The sequence below is a fragment of the Myotis yumanensis genome, unplaced genomic scaffold (genome assembly GCF_028538775.1).
Source record: "Myotis yumanensis isolate MYYU_CA2020_CCGP unplaced genomic scaffold, mMyoYum1.0.hap1 SCAF_2, whole genome shotgun sequence".
NCBI classification, from domain to species: domain Eukaryota; kingdom Metazoa; phylum Chordata; class Mammalia; order Chiroptera; family Vespertilionidae; genus Myotis; species Myotis yumanensis.
The window spans coordinates 199,642,749-199,659,388 of NW_027223753.1; the positions used below are offsets into that span (position 1 = coordinate 199,642,749).

At 33.7% G+C, this 16,640-nt stretch overlaps 1 pseudogene; it reads right to left on the reverse strand.

Moving 5' to 3' along the window:
- Positions 1-12,491: 12,491 nt before the first annotated feature.
- LOC139004653 (small nucleolar RNA SNORA57) lies at positions 12,492-12,653 on the reverse strand (annotated as a pseudogene).
- Positions 12,654-16,640: the final 3,987 nt, after the last annotated feature.

Sequence of the window (16,640 nt, forward strand, 5' to 3'; positions counted from 1 at the left end):
AGTTGAAGAGTCTCTCCTCAGCCAGCCTTCCTGTGGTTCTGGTTGATGTCCGTTCCGACTTTTAGTTGTATTTTTGAAGTGGTTGTTTACGGCGGCAGTCTCCGGTGTTTACCTATGCCGCCATCCCATGCACTGTGTCTTTAGTCTATTATAACATCTATAGGGAATGAAAGCTTGAGGACTACAATTCTTCCAATGAAAAACCTAGATGCTACAAAACCTCTTTGAGGGGACCTTTCATGAAGTAGAAATAAGATAGGAGTAGGCATCAGGGCCCAGTGATTTTAATCCTAATCTGCCAATTCCAAGAGACATGAACTTGGGAAAGACCCTCAACATTTCTGTTTCTTCATTATATAAAGGGCCAAGCAAGTGGATTTCTCAGGTAACTTTCCATTATAACATCCTTTGAGTGGTTTTTCTTTTTTATATTGTTAGAAAATTTCTATATTATAATTTATAAGAAAAGATCACATTTTTATTTTAAGCAGTTCACCTAAGAAAATGTATAAAGAGATGAAGACAACCTAAAACAATCATAAAGAGTAAAGCAATTTCTCCCCATGTCTCTTCTGGACTCTTTCTTTATAGATGTATTTAAAAAAATAAGTGAAGACCAAGAAGAAAATCACTGTTGTTTAGTTATTCTATATCTTTAGTATCAAAGAATTATTTAACATTTTAAATATATTTTCCACCAGGATTTTTGAATGGTCATAGAATATTATTAAATTCATCTCTTTTCCAGAAAATGAATGACTTTTATGCTAATAAATGTTCTTTGTTCAATCTGGAGCCAAAAGCCTTAGCCCTTCAATAACCAGGCTCTTCTAATTCTGTACTGTAATTGCACTAAGGCATCTCTGAGGATTTATCTCTCCTGATGTATGCCAGCAGCACGTGGCCTTTTCTTGAACCCGTTAGAATTGTGACTCTTCTTTGAACTCTTGGCTGCTTCGTGCTGCTGACCTTGATGCTCGTTTATAACTTGGGTGCCATTTATCACTCCCAGACTTGCAGATATTGTTGTGGAAAGAGCCTGAATGCAATCATTCATGCCATTGCCTCCTCCTGGCGGTGCCTTCCAGCTTCCTTCCTCACAGGATAACTGATAGGGAGAGATTAGTGACAAAGCTGTAATTCTATTGAGGGATTGTGATGTAACTGTATCATAAACCATGGAGTGAGGCTCAAGAGGTTGGAGATCATGAATGCTGAGATTAAGTTCTAGCAGCCACACTCAATCTCTGTGGATATGTGTTTTGTGATGGTTTGTAATCTGCCGGTAAAATATGAGCTATCTGTAGAATACGCTTCCCCCCAGTATTGATTTTATTATATAGCTTTTTCAATTTCAGAACTTAAAATAAATATATTTTTTTATGTTTTTAAATACATGCAGATAGTCTAGAAACCATTACAAAAATTTTATGTTTGATTTGGTCAAACTTTTTAAAAAAAATTGAGGTATAATTGTCATACATTATATTAATTTCAGTTATACAGTGTAATGATTAGATGTTTACAGTAAGACATGTTTTAACTCTGAAACATTTTGTTTGTTTCTCAGATAACACGTGAAACATTTAGGTTATAATATTTTGAAATTTAAATTGTGCATGTGTGAAATTTTAAAAAGATAATTCACTGAGGCTGAAATTCACATAATAAATAGAATCATTTTAAAGTGAACAATTCATTTGGTATATTCATAATGTTGTGTAAACACCACCCCTATCTACTTCCAAAACACTTTCATCAACCCCCAAGTAAAACTTCTTACCATACAGCAGTCTTCACCCACTCCCCCACCCTCTAGACATAAGAGGGAAATTTTCAAAGTAAAAATAAATGAATTGACTTGATATTTTATTTATTTAACACTTAGAAGGTATTAAAGCCATTATTTTTGTATTATCCCTATTCTTTCATTTAACATGTGCCTTTAGGTATTATTCACTAAAGGTGACAAAGAAACTGGTGGTTAGTATACTCAATTCCTTCCTGCAGGATTTTCGGAGACCTTTTGGATGTTAGTGAACTCTGTTTTCTTTAGTCTGGAGGAGCCACAGTACATAGCATTTCGGAATGACGTGCCTCACTTTTCCTGGAGTGTCCTGAGTCTACTGTTGAGACCCACTCTTTGTCAAACAATAATCTAGGCCTAATTAGGACACTGGTGGAGAATAGCATCAAGAAACAAGGAGATTTTTATTAAAGGTTTTTCTTAAAAAAATAGAAATTAGACTTTCAAAGCTCATATTGACATTATACTCAGAGCAAAGAGTTGAGATTCAGGATTTCTTGTAGTAAATAAAAATAGTGGTTACATTTTTAAAGCATTTTTACACATTTGTATTGATTTCAAAGGGGAAGGGAGAGGGAGAGAGAGATAGAAACAATAATGAGAGAGAATCATCGATCAGTTACCTCCTGCATACTCCCCCCCCCCACACACACACACTGGAGATTAAGCCCACAACACTGGCATGTGCCCTGACCAGGAATCGAACCATGACTTCCTGGTTTATAGGTGTACATTCAACCACTGAGCCACACCGACCGGACACATTTGTATTTCTATCAATAAACCTGAGCTAGATATTATTCTCCTAATTTTGTAAATGGATAAACTGAAGTGCATGGGTAAATTATTTAATTTTAGCCATTTCAAAATATCTTGGGGATGTGATTTGCCCAATCTCTCACACTTATGAATGGTGGTGGGGTAGTGATTTGACTTCAGATACCTGGGTTTACTAATCCTGCTTTCTTCTTTTTACTCTGCAGCATCTCCGTGTAAACAGGAGTTTGGGAATCTAGTTTTCTGGGGCTTTTTTTTTCATATTTATGAAAATGAAGAAATTCGAGGATCTCTAAGATCTGTTCTAGCTTTGAAATTCTGTTGCTAAATCCTGTACTATTTCCTAGCATGTCTAAAGGATTTAGTGGAAAAAATTCTTTATATTAAAATCCCAAGATCCCAATAAACATGTCAAAATACATTCCCAAATAAATGAACAATTATGACAGCTGACTTTTATACAGACCTCCCAGAACTCAAAATGAGTTATAGAATCAAGGGAGGAACTCTGCTCTGCTTTTATAAATATAGTTAAGACCAATGTAAATACATGACTTGCCTTAAACACTAGGGTTTCTTAGATACAGCTTGAGCTTGCAAAGAGGGTATGTGTGTGTTTGCCTTCCCGTGTCCATTTTTATTCATGAAATAAAGAAGTCGTTTCTAGAGCCCAAGTCTGTATCCAGGTGGGAGGAGAGAGAATGTGAAAATAGATCTACCACCTTTAAATTAGCTTGTTTGTTATTTTACTAGAGAAAAAAATTGAGTGAATAGATTTGGTCAAATCTCGAATGACCAAATGAATTTTTTCCTCCTACCTTTAAAATAGTTTTTTGCCTGTTTACAAAGACAGTGTTTTCCTTTTTCTACTCATATACATCTTAAAAGAAAATTCTCAAATTTCCCTACTAATTATAATAAGAAACCTTCTTGAAATCACAAAATCTAATTATAATAAGAAACCTTCTTGAAATCACAAAATCTAATGTATATTACCACTTACAGAGAAGATTTTAAAGCTTTATTTTATGTATTATTTACCATTACAGTGCTACAAAATACTTTTTGTTTGCTTTGTAAAATTTCAAATAAACATCACACTAAATATGTCTTTCAAACGACTGTCTTTCCCTCTCCTTTCACCCTGATATCCCAGGATCTTTCCCTACTTCAGATCTCCAGTTGAATGAACCTCTTTCCAGGATAGAAAGCAAATTTCTGTTTTTACTTTATTTTTGCAAGAAAGGCTTTTTTTTCCCCCATTTGTAGATGAGGAAACTGAATACAGAGTCTGCCTAGAACAGAACTGTCTGAGAAGTCAGGTTTTTGTAGGTTACCTGGATCACAATTAGAAAGGGAGTAGACTCTTCAAAGAGTTAATTTTTTCAACATGTAGAGCCACTACAAAATCTAAAATTTCAGGCATATTTTTGAAGATAAGTGTGCTGAACCTTCATGCTTGACTTTTATTGTTATTAAGGGAGTTATCTGCTGGTATTTGTGGATATAACACATATCCACAGAGATTGATGACTTCCTGTATCTTTATAACTCCCTTAATCAATGAAAAATGAAAGATTCATAATTTTTCTTAGAGTCCTATTTTTAAAAATATAAGACATTTTAATTGATTTTAGAGAGGAAGGGAGAGGGAGACAGAGATAGAAACATCAATGATGAGAGAAAATCATTGATCAGCTGGCTCTGGCACATCCCACACGGGGGATGGAGCCCACAACCCGGGTATGTGCCCTGACCGGGAATAGAACCTTTGGTTCATAGGTTGACATAGGTTAACCACTGAGCAGGGCTGGCTGGGCAAAGTCTTCTTTTTTGATACTGAGTTATCTGCATTTGAATACATTTTCTTTTCTTCGATTGTTAAGTAGGGTAAGCCAGCTACATTTGCATTCTTTGTTTCTGTGTCCATAGTAAGATCAGTCCTCCAAAATCACTTCCATGGACTTCATGAAATCCCATATATTTTGCAAAATTTATAATTCCACTTAGCAGTCAATTTTCACTCTCAGATTTTCTTGACTCTTGACAAAGAACTGATAGACTGGTTCCATTAAGTGGTTGGTGTGATAGGCGAGAGTGGAAGTTAGCACTAGTTGGGAAGGAAAGTTTTGAGTAGAGTCTAATTTTAAGTCATAATTTTATGATTTACTTTTTTTTATATTATGTGGCTGTATGACAGTGGCAGGTCAGAAAATAAACAACCAGATGTTACAAACACCTTTAAACCATAGCTCCTTCTGGGGAAAAAAAGAACTTTCATGCACATAATAGTTTATTCTTTATACTAGTATATACATATCTTTCCTAAAAAAACAAAACAAACAAACAAAAAAAACACAGCTTCTCTTCTTTGCATATCTCACTACCATTAAACTTTAAATTCCATTTGTTAGTTTCTCCAAATTTATCTCTTATTTATCCCAAAAGAGAGAGGTATCAAAAGTGAGTATATAGGTAGGGTCACTAATCACTAGTTCTTGAATATATCCTAGGGTTCCCAGCTTACTGACAATAGAATGTCACACTTTATATAAGTGGTCCTGAATATTGACCTTTCTATCTATGGACAGGAGGCACTACAGCTGGTTCTGACAAAGATAATGGATCTATGCAAGGACTCATAAAATCTCAATGATTTACCCATAGCAAACACTAGGATATTGCCCCCTCTGGTCCTTTCTATGTGGTGGAGGCATATAACAAGCTATCCTTGCTTTTAACTAGAGGATGTTTATGGAAATTTTCATAGCTTATTTCATTATCAAAAGACTGATTTTTCCCATAGGGACAATTATAATGGGTGGGAGGTGTTGTATTTCTGACAAAGAAACCAACAAAATTAATCAAAGCAAAATACACAACCATAAAAATCTATAATAATTTAAATTAGAAAAATCTTGCTCCAAATCACAGAGCAGGGAAAAATACTCTGTACATGTCAGTTATATGAGTAAAACTTTTAGTAGAGATTTTACTAAAAATGTATAACTAGTTGTGATAGACCTAAATGGCTGTTTTATTTGCTTTCTTAGAAATTAAAAATATGCTTTGTTATGATTTGTGGGTTTTTTGGTTTTTCATTTTTGTGTTGTTTTTTTTTCTAGCTAGCTTTAGAGGCTGTCCAGGGAAATTTGAATCAATGCTTTATTTTTGTTTCCACACTTTTTTTCTATATCAAGCAGATGTGTCTGGCAAAAATAATATACAGTTTCTTTAATTTTGCCAAGCTGATGTATCATTAAATATTGAATAAGACTTCCAGGGCCGTGAAAATTGAATAAGGGTAGTGGTAAAATTTACCAAAAGCAGTTTGTTTCTGGACAGCAAGGATCTCAAATAAGAATATTCAGGAAAGGTCTCTTGAAGCAAAATTCTGTGTTTCTTAGTGGTGGCAGTGTCTGCTTTGTTTATGTCATGTTCAGGTCACCAGACCCTCTCTGAAGATGGGGTGATTTAAGGAGGCTACCAGGATAATGCCTCCCTGTAGGCCTTGTTATTCTGCCCACAACCCCAACCCTCCTTGTAGTTGAGTATCTCAGCACCAGCTCAGTGTTTACTCCCTTTCTACCTTGGGGTGGACTACAGAGGGTCCTCTCTGACTGACTCCACTCATGAGCCAGAGGCATCTGTTTATCTCTCCTGTCCCTACACTGCCATAGCATCTCTGAAGCATAAATATCCTCCTTGTTTAGCTCAAGGACCTATCTTATTCAGCTGAACATACTCATTCTAATGAAGGGATTGGTGCACCATAAATGAAGTGGGGAGCATGAGTTAACCTCAGTGATCATTTCACATGTTAAACCACTGACATGTGAAAAGAGTTGAGTGTGAAATTAAAAGCCCAGTGTGAAGGGTCAAACACTAGACTAGAATTCAGAAAAGGTATGCTATTGATGATTCTGCCACTGATTTGCTGCATATCTTTGGGAAAATGTTTCACCTCATTGCATTACATGTTGCTCATCTGTAAAGTGGACCAACTTTAATATCCATGATTCTGTCTTCATAGATAGGATTTGCCTTTGTTCCATTATGCCATATCTTAGCTGGCAAATGCCAACCATATCAACTAGATTATGTATGTATTTTTTTTTAATTTTTTATTTTATTTTATTTTATTGATTTTTTACAGAGAGGAAGGGAGAGGGATAGAAAGTTAGAAACATCGATCAGCTGCCTCCTGCACACTCCCCACTGGGGATGTGCCTGCAACTAAGATACATGCCCTTGACTGGAATCGAACCCGGGACCCTTGAGTCCACAGGCTGACGCTCTATCCACTGAGCCAAACCAGTTAGGGCGATTAAGTATGTATTAATATTAATTTAAACATTCTCTTCTTAGCTGCTTTATGGAATTCTTTATCTTATTTATCAGTGTATTAGTCATGGTTCTCCAAAGAAATAAAACAAACAGGAGATACAGATACATAGATCTATGTATGTTTGGATGTATGTATGTATCAAGAGATATTTATTATAAGAAATTGGCTCCTGCATTCATGGAGGCTGAGAAGTTCTAAATCTGCTGTTGGAAGGCTGACAACCCAAAAAGAGACTCTGATGTAGTTCCAGTCCAAGTTTGAAGGCCTGAGAAATAGGAGAGCTGACAGGCAGGTCTACGACCCAAGGGAAGGGAGGAAAAGACCAGCACTCCAGCTTAGCAGTCAGGCAGGAGTTCCCTCTTACTCACAAGGGTCAGTCCTTTTGTTCTTTTCAGTCCTTCAACTGATTAGATGAAGCCCACCCACACTGGGAAGGGAAATCTGCTTTACTCGGTCTACTAACTCAAATATTAATCTCATTCAAAAATACCTTCACAGACAAACCCAGAATAAAGTTTGACCAAATATCTGGACACCCAGTGGCCCTGTCAAGTTGGCATATAAAATTAACCATCACACTTGTCCAAAAGGAAACTCTATGTGTATAGTATGCATTTGTCCTTATTTATTGGTATTAGATACTGATTTTAAAGATTCTTGAGAAACTGAGAACATCAGAATCATATGGGTCACCCTAAAAGAAAATTCAACTGAAACCTCTGACTTTAATAGGATCCCTTATCTGGAGAGAATGGCTGTTCCTTTCTTTGATCTTCACCACAAAGAGTAGAGATTGGAAGCTCTCTAAGGTATAAGTTCCTCCTGGTGAGGATATTTCATTCATAATGTCATCTGAAGTTTTCTTGAAACTCTTGATTTTAATCTCTACCACCTTTCAGGTTGATACACTGAGTTAAAGTGTGAATTTATTTTCCAAAGATGCCTCCTTCAAGTTTCAACGGCATGGTCCCTTTTTAGTATATACTGGACTTGAAAACAAACATGTCCTTCACAGTTTCATATTTTTCAAATATGTTCTTCTTATGGTCTTTACCTTTACAAACCAAAAGTCTTAGATGGCCTTTATTCTATTTTTGTCTAGAAATTTGTATGTCCCATCGCTTATTTTAGGTGTCCTTGAGTTAACAATAAACACACTTGCTACTGTACCTGAGTAGTAGGAATGCTAGATAACTAACTGGAAGAGAAAGACAATGATGTCAGGGTCAAAACCTTGGGTTCATGGTTAGTTTTGTGGGGCTTTGAATTTTTGCACAACGTCTTGTCCACTGTCTTCCCGACCTAGTGAATATTGCCTTATTTCCCAAGGCTCAGCTTCAATATCCATGTGCCTTGTGATACCTTCCTTGAATTTACCAGACACAATTAGTTTTTCTTTCCAATTTGCCATAACACAAATGTGTAATTGCTGTGAAGCAAAAGATAGTTCAACTATAATTTGATATGATTTGAGTTTTGTTCCACTCGATGCAATCACTGGAGCATCTTTAGAATAAGACCAAGGAAGCCATGTTTTGATATGATTTCAAGTGAGAAATTCACTGGGACATCTATTTTTTAAAGATGAGAGCTAAATCATAAAAATTAATAAAATATGCAGACAGGCAAAAATAGAGTAATAAAATTAATTTAAAATATTTTGACAATGAGAAGCAAGATGCAGTTAAGTTTAAACAGTACCTAAAATAGTAGCATATTATGAGGGAGAGATATTTTTCAGGGAAAGGAAATGAATAGTTATAGAATTGTTAGATTATCAAATTAATAAAAAGGAATTAGTCATATGAACCCATTGGAAACATGCTTAATTTTTTTATTGATTGAACATGATTATTGACTTTAATAAAGATAACAGGCAAATCTTAATGACATCAAAGCAATGAAGATGTCAGTGACAAAATGGATAATAAGTGTCAACTCAGAGCATGAGAGAGAGTTAATATAGAGAAATATTTAAAATGCTTAAAAGCTTATTTATATAAAAGCTTCTTTTATGTAAAAATTTCCAAGTTAGATAATGATTCTAAATATTTGTATAACATTACCAATGAAAGTGGTAAATATAAAAGTTTTCCAAAATATCAGTACTAAAATAATTTCAATAATTATACTAGAGAAAAGACTGAATTAGCTGATCAGGTGAAGTATGTAATATCCTCAGCTTTTTAGAATTTTGCCATTTTTATTGTAGTTTCTCATTTTAAATATTCACATACATACCTAATTCTATATTTGTAAGTTTATTTTCTTTTTCCTAAAGGAGGTCCTTCAAATTGAATAAGTTTTAGGCCCCGTAACCCAAAACGTGCATCATCCCACATAGCACATTTTTCAAACCCTAGTAAGCATTTAATTTACCTTAATTATTTTTGTAGTGTGTTAATTTTTTATGGAAGGAAACAAGGGCGTTATATTTCAAACCTCTATACACAACACAGTACTTGATATGTAATGATAGAAATTGCTTGATAAAGGGTTATAGAATGCATAGGGCTGGTCTGGGAGTTCCTTTAGAGAAAGTTTGCATAATCCTCTCTTCTCATCAGTAAAATGATTGAGGCATTTAGATGAAAACCATTATATAATAGTAAGTTATTACTTTGGAAAATTTAGAAAATATTTATTTTAGTAGTACTGATAATCAAATCCTCCAATGAAAGCATAGCTTTGTGTGCCTTACAGAAGACATTTTAAAAGGTGTTTGATTTTATCCCAATTGTGATTAAAAACATAAAATTCTAAATCAAATGTAATGATTACTGTGGTGAATATGAAGAGAAATTTCTATCAGAAAAATGCCTTACACCTCAACTTACTTTTGACTTTGAGTATAAATGAGAAATACTTTATAATAAGATTTCTCTAACTTAAAAACATGTTTACATGTGGGTATTAATAAGATTATAAGTAATTTTTCTACTTTTTGAATATATCTAAAGCATATAACAGAGTGAATCAGTATTTTTGGTTATGAAAAGTTAAGAAAATAAAACTAACTAAAGAGAATTATAATTCACTAAAGGTGAGATATTTTCAGTTTTAAAGAGAAGAAAAAATATGCTGACTCTATGTTGGCTTTCAAGACTGAGGAATAATGAAAACCAAAAAAAGTTCTTTAATGACCCACTATAGAGATATTCCCTCTAGTTTATGCTCTTGAGATGTTTAAAAAGTAAACAAAGAAACATTCTCTCCCCTCTAGTACCCAAAGCATTATTTTATACAAATCTCAGTCACTCAATTGGTAAATATTTATTGAAAGCCTAACATTATGAGTGCTAGACACCATGATGCATTGTAGTAAGAATATGAAGAAACAGATACTAACATACCTTGCCCTTGAACTCTTCATCTAATTTTTGAGGAAATATTATTTCAGATGCTAATAATATAAGCAAGAATAGAGTGCTATAGGAGCAAAGAGAGGGGCAATGAACTAACTTAGCATTAGTAAATAAAAAAAGGAGTCATCAGGCAGACTGAGCAGGTGTTGCTGTTAGAGTAAGAACACTCTACCAGGGAGGAGATTTAGAGATTATCAATTTACAGGTTAGGTAAAAATTTCAAAGTAAAGTGTCAAGCAGAGACAACATTAAAATTTTTCATTGATTTAGTCAACAAATAAATATTGAGTATCAACTATGTTCCCAAAATAATTCTAAGCACTGGTACTAGTGCTGCTAAAAAAATAGAATAAAATATAAATCAAGCTGATTAGACTGACAAAGTCACATAGAGGCTCTTGAATTCCCCTACTCCCATAGATACACCAAAGGTACAGCAAAATGCAGTAACTGCCTATTAAAAAACCCAGAAATGAGCTGAGTGACTCCTATACATCAAAAAATGCCTACATCAAAATCGGTAGGAAAAGCTGAGACACACCCTCATCATAAACCCTGCCCCTGGCACAGAACCTATAAGAGATTCACCTCAGCTTTAAAGATACTCATCAACTGAAAGTAAAGGCATGGAAAAAGATATTCCATGAGAATGAAAATAAAAATAAAGCAGGGGCAGTTCTACTTATGTCAGATAAAAAAAACCAAAATTTAAGCCAAAGACTGTAACAAAAGACAAGAAGGTCATTACATAAAGAGAAAGGGATCAATTCATTAAGGGCATATAACATTTGTAAATATTTATACACCCAACATAAAAATATAAAACAAATATTAACATACTTGAAGGGAGAAATAGACAGCAGTACAATAATAGTATGGAACTCCAATACCCCACTTTCAACAGCAGATATATCATCCAGTCAGAAAATCAATAAGGAAACATTGGACTTAAACTACACATTAGCCCACATGGACTTAACATACATTCATGGAATTTTCCATCCAATAGAAGCAGAATACACATTCTCTCAAGTACACATGAAATATCCTCTAGGAAAGAGCAAAATCAGGCCATAAAACAAGTCTTATTAAATTTAAGATGATTGAAATCATATAAAGTATATTTCTTGACCACAATGGTACAAAACTAGAAATGAATTATAAGAAGAAAACTGAAAAATTCACAAATATATGGAGGTTAAACAACTTGCTCCTAAACTACCAATGAGTCAAAGAAAAAATTAAAAAAAGACCTCAAAAATTTGACAAATGAAAATGGAAACACAACATACCAAAACTTATGGAGTGCAGCAAATCAATTCTAAGAGGAAAGTTTATAGTAATAAAAGCCTTCATAAAGAAAAAAGAAACATCTTAAATAAACAACCTAATTCATACCTAAAGAAACTAGAAAAAGAAGAAAAAACTAAGCCCAAAATTAGTGGGAAAAAGAATATAACAAAGATCAGAGTTGGAATAATAAAGACTAAGAAAAAAAATAGAAAAGGTCAGTGAAGCTAAGGGCTGGATTTTTGAAAAGATAAAATAGACAAGTTTTAGATATAAAATCATTAAAAAAGGTTAAACAGAATAGAAAAGTGGTTATCAGGGGTTGGAGAGGAGAGTGGTGAAAACAGGGGAAGGTGGGTAAAAGGGTACAGTTTCAATTGTGACATGAATAAGTTATGAGAATCTAATATATAACATGATAACTATAGGTGATAGCATTGTATTGTATAGTTAAAATTTGCTGAGAGTAGAACTTAAATATTCTCACAAAAATTAAATATGTAAGATCATGGATGTATTAATTATCTCAATTTGGGGAATACTTTAAAAATGTATATATATATCAAATCATTTTGTTGTACACTGTAAATATTTTATAATTTGTTTATTATCCCTAAATAAAGCTGAAAAAATAATTAGAATCTTAAAAATGCCAAACAAAACAAAACAAAAAATGTCTGCCCTCATGGATTTACATTTTACTGGGAGTGAGTCACATAGTTAAATCTATATTATATCAGATGGTGAAAATTTAATAACTGCTATGGATCAGATACACAGAAAAGGTTTATAGAAATTATTAGAGGTATTAGGTACATATTTTTTGTTTATTTTTTATTTTTTATTTATTTTTATTTATTTTTTACTTTATTTTACTTTATTTTTTAATTTTTATTTTTTTTACCCGTGTCCCCGGCGCTTGAGGATAGAACCGGCGGACTGGCAACCGTCGGCACCGAAGACATGACGCCGAGGGGGCCAGAGCCCTCTGCCTCTGCCTCCGTACATTACGGGGACCCGGACCTCTATTAGGTATATTTTTAAATAATTTGGTAAGACCAAAAGGAATTGGGAAAAATCTACTAGAGATACATGGGTGTATTGAAGGTGTGTGTGTGTGTAGTTACAAAATGATTTCTAGCATATGGAAGAGCCAAATATAAAGACCATGAAGTGTGATCATCATCATCTCTGTAGTTTCTAAGAACAGCATGGAGGCCAGTGTGGCTGGTGTAGTGTGTATGATGGGAAAGTATAAGAAAAGAGTTTAAAAAGGAAATAAATCACACAGGGTATTATAAATCATAAATCCTTTGAATTCTGCTCATAGTGAAATAGAATACAGAATTGTTTTGAGTAAGGGAAACACAAAATATGACATGTCTTTCAAAATGTTTCCTCTGGCTTCCATGTGGATATAGACAGTAAGGGAAGAAAAAGAGTCATTTATAAAGGAATTGCAATGACTTAGGTGAAAGGTGATAGAACTTGGACTAAGAAGGAAGCAGTGGAGGTAGTAAAATATGGTTGAACGTTGGATATATTTGTAAAGGCAGAATCAATAGGACCTGCTGACAGAACGAATGCAAGGTGTACAAGAATGAGTAGTATTAGATGATTCCCAGATGTTTGGGCTGAAGAGCTAGAAAGAGGATGAAGATGAGATGGAGAAGAAAGTATACAGAGCAAGTCTTGGATACTAATGAGTTTGTTTCCATACACATTAATTTTAAAATGTCTGAGAGATAATCAATTGACATGTCAAGTAGGCAGTTGAGTATTAGGACACTGGGGAGAAAAGAAGAGCTGGGGCTGTGAATTTGTTAGCTCTCAATGGGTAGCTAATATTTAAGCTCTAAGATTGATTGAAAACCAGAAAGGGAATGAGAAAAGAAAAGAGGGGAGGTTCAATGATTGAGCACTGAGCACACCAGCAGTTGGAGCTTGGTTAGCAAAGGAGAAACCAGCAAAGGAAATTGAGAAGGAATATCCACTGGGAAAGCTTTCTCCTAGAGGTGAATAAAGAAAGTGTATAAGGAAGGGAGGAGGGGTTAAATGACTGCCAGCTTCAGCCAAATGCTGCTGAAGTGTCAAGTAGAACGAAGCCCAAGAACTAAGCCTTTGATTTAGGATCATACAAATTACTGGTGACTTTGAAATGAAAGTTTTAATGAAGTGGTGGTAGTGGGAAAAGCCTTGCTAGAGTAAGTTCCAGAAGGAATGAGAAGAAAAATTGGAAACAGACTGTATAAATCCTTTTTTTGAGGAGTACTGCCTTCAAGAAAAAAGAGAAACAAAGTAGTGGTGAGAAGGGATTGTGATTAAGAATTTTATTTTTAAATTTTTAAAGACGGATTAATGATGGCTTCTATATTGTCTTCAATATACAGAAGGAAAAAAAACTATTGATGTAGGGATGGGGATAAGGTGTTAATTCTCTTTCACTGGAATGCAAAGATATAATTTTTGAATTTGTTGATTAATTCAATTTTGATTGTCTTGGTTGAATTTTTGAGTCTCTTAGCTGCTGTTTGATTAGTGCGAACAGCTAAAGCAGTGGTTCTGAAACTTGTCTGCCCAGTAGACTCACCTGGGTGCTTAAGAACAATCAATACCCAAGTTCCAGGGCAGATAAATGAGACTGATTCATCTTGTAGGTTTCTACAGCTGCCTTGCGGGGGCAAGGTAGACCTAAAACTAGCCTCAAGAATACAGAAGTAGAGTAACTCAAAAATAATTAATAATGATCATAAAATGCACTTGTCATGGACTTTTTTCTAAGTCTCAGTCCAATGGAAGAAAAAGCAAGACCTGCTTCACTGAAATATCTATATCATAGCACGTCCTGATTCATTTACTTTGAATGTGTAGGCTAATAATAAATGTTTGTTTTTATTATGATAGATTTTAAGATGATAATTGCTAAATCTTAGAACAGAAGAGGGAGTTTCTGAAAAGGAACAGGCAAATTAAAAAGTCAAATTTTCAGGGGAGACTGTTTTACAGTAGGAAATTAAAAGAAAAGATCCTGCAATGGTTGGAAAAAAAATGGATAAACAGATTTGTATTATAAATGGGCTGTCCTCTGGCAAAGCTTTTCTAACTTTAAACTATCATGGTACTATAATTGGTTGAGGATTAGCTATAGTGCTTTGAGAGATTTGATTTACAAAGTGTTTCTACCATACTTTGTCAGTTGCCCCTTTCACAGAGTGGTGAAACCTAGACTCAAACACAAAACTTGATCTTCCAACTCTGAAGTCTTCCAACTCTACACAGCTGTTGGCTAATCTTATGCCAGTTGAGGTCATAGACATTTATAAATTGTAATGAAAGCCTTTGACTTTTCAGAGTCATTGAATGAAATGTATAGTTATTCTTAATTCAGGATTTGTGAATCATAAGACATTCTCCATATAACATTAAAATTTAGTATGCTATACTTTGAAAAATCACTACGGTACATCTTGGTTTTTCATCAAAGCTGCAGTTTGGACATAGTTTACTCATTAATGATAGTAATGGAGAATTTGTGAGATAGTTAGGATGAAAATATTTAAGATTGTTTGATTTTCTCAAACCTTCAAGATCAACTCTGACAAGTTTCTCTAATTTTTCCTCTTTTTTCTGATTTATCATTTACCAAGTGCTATGGTTCCTTTTCTCCATAATATTTAGCCATTCTTTTTTTTTTTCCTCTCCTAACCCATTTCCTTTTCTCCTTATTTTGTTCTTCCTTAATTTTCTTGGAGATAATATTTTGTGTCTGTTTATTTTATATTTTGCATTGGTAAATTATACACTATCGAGTGCAAAATCAATTAACTAGGACTCAAAAAACATTCTTTAAAAGGAAATAAAAAAGAATATAAAACACCAGAGTGTATATCATGTAGTAAGAGTAGGTATTTTTTTATTAAATTTTTTCCTATTTTTAATTTAATATGTAAATATATAAAGATTATATACATAATTATACATGACATATATATGTACATATCTATACACATACATATACACATAGATACATGCATACACTTGTCCATGATGTAAAATATATTTTTTTAGGAATCGTGGTAAAAAGTTAAAAGCCATTGGAGTAATAAATGTTAAGGGTTTGATAAAATTGTGTAAAATTCTTTTGAGTAGCATATTTTAAAAACTCAACCAAGCATAGGCCATAAGCCAGGGTTTATGACTATTTTCCTTAAGGTGATTATTTGTTTTAAAAATTTTCTGGTAACAGAATTTGCCCTTGTTAACATTTGGTGTAATATTCATTCATATTAAGTATATTCAGGTTGGAATGGGTTCAGTTCATGGAACAATTTAGCCCTCAGAAAAGAGGTGAAATGAGGGGAGATTTTTATATTCAGACCTAAGAACCCAGGCAGTTTTCTCCTCTGTGAGTTGCCTCCTACTTCTTTATCCATATAATTGTATACACAAGATTTATTTAAAGGCCGTTTTCCTAATGAAAAATTTTCTTGCCAATAATTCATAGTCCACGTTATTAGTAATAAATGTTTAACATAAAAATGATAAGATTTTGTACTAATGAAATAAAAATATTGCTCACTTTTGTTTTAGAATTAAATGTTTCACTCTTTTCTTTTTTTAACCTTTTTCCCCCCAATATTTGCTGTGGGAATAAAAGTGAGAACTATCATTTAAATTCCTATTTTATTTTTAAGAAACCCACCTCAGAGTTTTATCAGAACTAAAGCAGGTAAAAACTCTTATTTGACAAATAATTAATTATTTTTAAAGGTAGCTTCGAGATGAATCAAGATGTTACTGAGAATTGCTATCTGGATAGTGGAGTAAGTATATATTACATTTCTTACAATGTAAAATTTACAGTCTCAGATATGCACTCTGGTGTTTTATCATGTTATAAAAAATAAACATTACAGGAATAAGTATTATAACAATATAAAGTAAAGATATTCATATGTATGTATCCTTTCTTGGTCATGGCCCATCATTCCAAATTGCCACCAACCTTATAAATCTCTTCAAGGTGTGCTAGCAGTGAATAAACCATTGCGGA